Consider the following 7500-nt stretch of genomic DNA (forward strand, 5'->3'; position numbering starts at 1 on the left):
GACGATGGAATTACTACGAGCAATTAAGGAGACGTGTGGAGAGGTGGTGGGATGCCGAATGAAAGGAGATAAGAAATATGAAATTACGATGAGAAACGGAAAAGGTAAAGAACGGCTAATGGACGGTATACGGATAAAGGACAACAAGATACTGGCGAGAGATGTGAATATTAATGAATTGGTGGTGTCTTTTATGAATCTACCGGTATATATAGAAGATAAAGTGATACTGGACAAGTTGAGAAGCTGGGGAGTAACGGCCGTATCGGAGATAAGGAGGAGAGTTTGGCCTGGAACGGAGGTGGTTGACGGAACAAGGTTCTGTAAAGTTAAATTTACGGAAAAAGTCACATCATTGCCATATTCCACAAAAATTGAGACGCTGGAAGGAGCTGAATACTTCAGGGTGATCCATGACAAGCAGGTCAGAGTTTGTCGATTGTGCATACAACCTGGGCACATAGTTAAAGATTGCCCTGAATTCAAGTGTTTCAAGTGCGGCAATCAAGGCCATTATGCGAGAGAGTGTGTCGGAGAGAAGGAAAGGAATGTTTGTGGTAGATGCAGAAAGAGATTGGCGGAATGCAACTGTGGAGAAGTTATGACTGAAGAGGGGAGTCAAGTACTATTCGAGGAAGCAGTTGTATTGTCGGAAGAAGGAGAAGAAGATGGAGGAGATGATGTGGTGGAAGGTGGAGAGACGGAGGAAGGAAGAAGGGAGAAGAAGGAAGACCAGAAGATTAACGAAATTGGGAGCAGCATGGATTCAGAAATAAGAAGATGGAGTTTTCAGGAGGAGGGGGGGAGTGGACTGGGGGGAAACTCGGGGGACTCACAGGTTTTAGGGGAAAGCACAGCACAAACAAGTAACTCGGGGGGTGAAGAAATGGAGAGGGTTTTAAGTTTAATGACAATAACAGAGACGGGTATGAACACGGGGAGCACAACGACGACAATATATGAGACGGAGATGAACGCGGGGAGCACAACGAACATTCCAGAAACGGCGATGAACACGGGGAGCACAACGACGACTACACATGAGACGGAGATGAACATTCCAGAAACGGCGGAGAACACGGGGAGCACAACGAACATTCCAGAATCGGCGATGAACACGGGGAGCACAACGGACGAGGGTGTAAAGAAGAAAAGTTGGCTGGATGAAATGGACTTGGAGGAGATATCGGACTCGGATGATGGGGAAAAGTTTGAAAGAATGAGAGGAGGATACAGGAAGAGGAAAGCAGCGGAGGGGGGGGAGAGAAAGGGTGGAAGAGGAAAGAAACTAGATAAAAGGTAGAGGATAATGAAATTATATTTTATAATTTTATTATTTATTAGTATGGTCACAATAATGTCGATAAATGCGAATGGGTTGAGAACAATAGGAAAATTTAATAGAATAGTACACATAAAGAATTCTGATATTTTATGTATTCAAGAGACGCACTGGGATAATATGTGTGTTTTAGAAATTCAGAAAATATGGAGGGATTTTATTTATGTAAACAATGGTAGGGGGAATTCATGTGGGGTTGCAATTTTAATAAGGAAGGATGTAGTAGAAAATGTGAAGAAGATATATAATGATAATAATGGGCGGATTTTAATTTTAGACTTTGAGTATATGAGTAGGGTTTTTAGGATTATAAATATTTATGCGCCGAATAATGAAATAGAGAGAAGGAATTTATTTTTAGAATTAGCGAAATGGTGCAAGGGAAACTGTATTTTAGTTGGGGATTTTAATGTAAAAATGGATAGACTAGATATGACAAGGGGAGCTATTTTTAGAAGTGATGTATCTAGGGGGGTTTTAAGGAAAATGATGGTTGAAAACAATTTAATTGATATATGGAGGGAGGAGAATCCGAATAAGAGAGAATTTTCTAGAAGGCAGGTGGTTTTAGGGGAATTGAAACAGACACGGATAGATTTGGTTTTAGTAAATGAAGGGTTAAGGAATTTTATGAAGGATATTAAATATATTTTTACAACTTTTAGTGATCATGCTGGGTTAACATTTTCGGTGGGGTTAGATAAGGAAAGGAGAGGGGGGGGAATATGGTGTATGAATGCAGGGTATCTAGGTGATGAGGAATACGGGAAACAACTTAAATCTTTGATAGAAGATGAAATGGAGGATAAGCAAAAAGGGAATGATAAGTGCAAGTGGTGGGAAAATGTTAAGGAAAAAATAAAAGTTTTTAGTATTAGATATGCAAGGAAGAAGAGGAGTAGGATGATAAGAGCAGAAAATTATTTAAGAACAAAATTGAATGAAGAAATGAAGAAATGTGATAGTGATCCTGATTATACTATTGAAAGGTTTTTAGATTTAAAAGCAAAATTGAGCAAATGTGAAATAGAGAAGTGTAAGGGTGCAATTATTAGAAGTAGGGCAAAATATGTTTTAGAAGGGGAGAAATGTACCTCGTTTTTTCTTGGTTTAGAAAAAACTAAACAGACGAAATCATATATTAGTGAGATTGAAAATGTAAAGGGTGAAGTGGTAAATGATTATGTTGAAATATTAGAAACTGTACAGAATTTTTATAAGGATTTATTTAAGAAAGGGGAGGTGGAGGAGGGGTGTGTAAAAGAGATTTTAAGTAGTGTGGATGTGCAAATTGGTGTTGAAGATAAGCAAATGTGTGATAGGAAGATAACAATGGATGAAGTGAAAGATGCAATTAAGGGTTTACAAATAAATAAAAGTCCTGGAGTAGATGGACTAATTGCAGAGTTTTATAAAATGTATGAAAGTATTTTAGCACCTATTTTATTAGAAGTATATCAATATATGGAAGACAATGATACTGTTTCAGATTCCATGGTGACAGGGCTGATATCGATTTTATATAAAAATAAGGGGAGCAAACTGAAACTAGAAAATTATAGGCCAATTAGTTTATTAAACTCAGATTATAAGATTTTAGCTAAGATACTGGCAAATAGGATGAAGATGGTTTTAAATGATATTATAGCACCTACACAAAATTATAGTGTGCCTGGAAGAGATATAGCAGATACCATAACTACACTTAGAGATGTGATAAATAAAATGAATAGTGACAAGATGGGGGGGATTGTTTTAAGTATAGATTTTAATAAAGCTTTTGACAGGGTGGAACATGATTTTATGTTTAGGGTACTGGAAAAGTATGGGTTTGGAAATGGTATAATAAGATGGATAAAATTATTATATAGAAAGGCTAAAAGTACGGTTAAATGTAATGGGGTTTTAACAGATTCTTTTATTCTTGAGAGGTCAGTGAGACAGGGGTGCCCTTTATCAGCTTTATTGTTTGTTTTATCGGTAGAACCCTTAGCGGCATACCTTAAAAAAGATCATTTTATAAATTGTGTAGAGACTCCGCAAGGAGGTTTTAGTTTAATTCATCAATATGCAGACGATACCACAATTACAGTCAGAGATGAGGGAAGTGTTAAAAGGGTGATGGAGTGTTTTAAAGTATATGAGAAAGCCTCAGGAGCTAAAGTGAATATGGAAAAGTCAGTAATAATGTATGTTGGGAAGAATAATGAGGGGACTTTTCCTTTTAAGGTGGTAAATGATTATTTTAAGGTGTTAGGTGTGTTTTTAGGGGTGAAGGAACAAGAAGCTAGGGATCTGACATGGAGTGGGGTTATAAATAAAGTTAGGAAGGTAGTAAATATGTGGAGGGGGAGGGCTTTGAAATTAAAAGGGAAAGTAATTGTTGTAAATTCCTTGCTGATGTCAATTTTTATTCATGTCATGAACGTTTTAGATGTACCAGAATGGGTTTTATCTGAAATGAATACGATTTTAGTTGATTTTTTATGGGATGGGAAAGGAGCGAAAATTTCTTTTAAAACATTGATTGCAGGATATGAGGAGGGGGGTTTGAAGTTGGTGGATTTAAATGTAAGGAAAAAAGCAATTAGAGTTAAAATGGTACGGAAATATTTATATGGTGAACTAGATTATGGATGGAAAAGATTTTTTAAGGAGTATTTGCAGGAGGTTGGGAGGATGGGGGACAATGGTTTATTGATGTGCATGAAAAAAGAAATGTTAAGTAATATACCATTGTTTTATAGAGAAGTGTTTGAAGCTTGGGGGGAGTTTTTACCAAATATTTATTATGAGTGTACCATTTTAGACAATATTTTAAATCAGCCAATTTTCTTAAATCCCAAGATACAATATAATAATAAGATGTTGTTTTGTAAATATTTTATGAGGGCTGGGATGAGACAGATTGGGGATATTTTATACGAGGTCATTCCAGGGTTTCTTACTGTACAAGCGATCTATGATAATGTTTGTGAAGTAGAAGATGAAATAAGTAAAACTACAATAGAAAAAATGTATAAGAGAATTTTAGGGTGTATTCCTGAAGAATGGGTGCTTTTAATAAATACAGAGGTGGTTGAGAGAGCTAAGGGTTTACCGGTTTTATATTATGAAAGTAATGGGGAGAAACATGTTTTATCAGGTTTGAAAGTTAAAAATATTTATGAAAAATGTATTTTAAGAGAGATAAAAGCTCCTGCTTCAGAAAAAGTGTGGTCTAGGGTATTTGTAAATATAGATGTAAAATCAATATGGAAGAATGTCAATGTCAAATATAATTCTATAGAATGTGAAGATAATGATTTTAAATTGAAACATAATAGGATTTTTACGAACGTGGTTTTACATCAAATAAATAGAGACATTAAAAGAGAATGTGATATTTGTGGTACGGAGGTGGAAAATTTTATGCACTTTTTTATTGAATGTAGTAGATTACAAGGGTTTCATGAGTTTATAAAGGGGCTTTTAGAACAACATTGGGGAGAAGATATTGTAAATGGGGTTGAGTGGAGGAGGTTGTTTCTATTTGGTATAAATGGAAAAAGCAAAGTTTTTAATATTAATTTGATGAATTTTGTTCTTAGCCATGCTAGATACGCTGTAAGACAAAGAAGGAATTTAGGACATTATGAAGGGAAAATTGTGAGTGTGGAGGTTTTATTTAAAAGTATTTTAGAGAAAGATATTGAACTAATATATAAATATGGAGGATGTAATTTTGAAAAACTGTTTGTGTGGGGGAGCACTTTTATCGAAATTGATCAAAATGGAAAACTTGCTTTTAATTATTAATTGGTTTTAGTGGATGATTGTGTTTTTTAATTGGTTTTATTTTCTTTTCTTTTTTGATTTTGTAAAAGGATGAATTGTTCATCCTTTTTATTATTATTGTTTGAATATTGTAATTATTATGTGTTTTTTTCATAATAAAAGATTTTAAAAAAATAAAAAAAAATAAAAAGGTACGCCCGATCTCGTCTGATCTCGGAAGCTAAGCAGGGTCGGGCCTGGTTAGTACTTGGATGGGAGACCGCCTGGGAATACCAGGTGCTGTAAGCATTTTGTCCACGAGGGTGTGCTCTTGCACTATTTCATCAGCAACACTGCCTTGTAGTAAGCATTTAATGATGAATTGACTAAATGTCTGTTTTATCTGACTCACTTTGACTATATATGTTGTAGCAAGAGATTGTTTCTCGCTTACGGCCATATCTGCCTGGGTACGCCCGATCTCGTCTGATCTCGGAAGCTAAGCAGGGTCGGGCCTGGTTAGTACTTGGATGGGAGACCGCCTGGGAATACCAGGTGCTGTAAGCCTTTTGTCCACGAGGGTGTGCTCTTGCACTATTTCATCAGCAACACTGCCTTGTAGTAAGCATTTAATGATGAATTGACTAAATGCAGCTTCCTGCCTTTTTAATAGGATCAAATTTCCTTGTGTTTTCAATTAGCATCTGCCTTGTATTTATAAGACAAACAAGAATATTGTTGCTGAGTGCAGCTTGTGTGTGCTTTGTGCTCCTTTGCCCTGTTCAAATGATGAAAGGAAATAAAGTTTGTATTTTATCCAACTACCTGTGCTAAAAAGTGATGGGAACAGTGTTTGTAATTTCTTCTACTTTTTCAGTGACACAAAGTTCAAGCTGCTTATCTAATTGGTGAAAATGCAATGTCTGTTTATCACACTCACTTTGACTATATATGTTGTAGCAAGAGATTGTTTCTCGCTTACGGCCATATCTGCCTGGGTACGCCCGATCTCGTCTGATCTCGGAAGCTAAGCAGGGTCGGGCCTGGTTAGTACTTGGATGGGAGACCGCCTGGGAATACCAGGTGCTGTAAGCCTTTTGTCCACGAGGGTGTGCTCTTGCACTATTTCATCAGCAACACTGCCTTGTAGTAAGCATTTAATGATGAATTGACTAAATGCAGCTTCCTGCCTTTTTAATAGGATCAAATTTCCTTGTGTTTTCAATTAGCATCTGCCTTGTATTTATAAGACAAACAAGAATATTGTTGCTGAGTGCAGCTTGTGTGTGCTTTGTGCTCCTTTGCCCTGTTCAAATGATGAAAGGAAATAAAGTTTGTATTTTATCCAACTACCTGTGCTAAAAAGTGATGGGAACAGTGTTTGTAATTTCTTCTACTTTTTCAGTGACACAAAGTTCAAGCTGCTTATCTAATTGGTGAAAATGCAATGTCTGTTTATCACACTCACTTTGACTATATATGTTGTAGCAAGAGATTGTTTCTCGCTTACGGCCATACCAGCCTGGGTACACCCGATCTCGGAAGCTAAGCAGGGTCGGGCCTGGTTAGTACTTGGATGGGAGACCCCATGGTAATACCAGGTGCTGTAAGCATTTTGTCCACGAGGGTGTGCTCTTGCACTATTTCATCAGCAACACTGCCTTGTAGTAAGCATTTAATGATGAATTGACTAAATGTCTGTTTTATCAGACTCACTTTGACTATATATGTTGTAGCAAGAGATTGTTTCTCGCTTACGGCCATGTCAGCCTGGGTACGCCCGATCTCGTCTGATCTCGGAAGCTAAGCAGGGTCGGTACTGGTTAGTACTTGGATGGGAGACCGCCTGGGAATAGCAGGTGCTGTAAGCATTTTGTCCACGAGGGTGTGCTCTTGCACTATTTCATCAGCAACACTGCCTTGTAGTAAGCATTTAATGATGAATTGACTAAATGCAGCTTCCTGCCTTTTTAATAGGATCAAATTTCCTTGTGTTTTCAATTAGCATCTGCCTTGTATTTATAAGACAAACAAGAATATTGTTGCTGAATGCAGCTTGTGTGTGCTTTGTGCTCCTTTGCCCTGTTCAAACGATGAAAGGAAATAAAGTTTGTATTTTATCCAACTACCTGTGCTAAAAAGTGATGGGAACAGTGTTTGTAATTTCTTCTACTTTTTCAGTGACACAAAGTTCAAGCTGCTTATCTAATTGGTGAAAATGCAATGTCTGTTTATCACACTCACTTTGACTATATATGTTGTAGCAAGAGATTGTTTCTCGCATACGGCCATACCAGCCTGGGTACGCCCGATCTCGTCTGATTTCGGAAGCGAAGCAGGGTCGGGCCTGGTTAGTACTTGGATGGAGACCGCCTGGGAATACCAGGTGCTGTAAGCATTTT

The 7500-nt window shown here is 37.2% G+C and overlaps 2 non-coding genes and 3 pseudogenes across 2 annotated transcripts; all 5 read left to right on the forward strand.

Annotated features, from left to right (window-relative positions):
- The first annotated feature begins 5546 nt into the window (after positions 1–5546).
- LOC145875565 (5S ribosomal RNA) lies at positions 5547–5665 on the forward strand. The gene has a single exon (XR_014391206.1). It is a non-coding gene; the product is annotated as a 5S ribosomal RNA (ribosomal RNA).
- Positions 5666–6074: 409 nt separating this feature from the next.
- LOC145875566 (5S ribosomal RNA) lies at positions 6075–6193 on the forward strand. The gene has a single exon (XR_014391207.1). It is a non-coding gene; the product is annotated as a 5S ribosomal RNA (ribosomal RNA).
- Positions 6194–6602: 409 nt separating this feature from the next.
- Positions 6603–6711, forward strand: LOC145870949 (uncharacterized; annotated as a pseudogene).
- A 139-nt stretch (positions 6712–6850) lies between these two features.
- On the forward strand, positions 6851–6969 carry LOC145870929 (uncharacterized; annotated as a pseudogene).
- A 409-nt stretch (positions 6970–7378) lies between these two features.
- Positions 7379–7496, forward strand: LOC145870821 (uncharacterized; annotated as a pseudogene).
- The last annotated feature ends 4 nt before the right edge of the window (positions 7497–7500 follow it).

This window comes from Salmo salar, unplaced genomic scaffold, assembly GCF_965601325.2.
Source record: "Salmo salar unplaced genomic scaffold, fSalSal1 ptg000293l, whole genome shotgun sequence".
Lineage (NCBI taxonomy): Eukaryota > Metazoa > Chordata > Actinopteri > Salmoniformes > Salmonidae > Salmo > Salmo salar.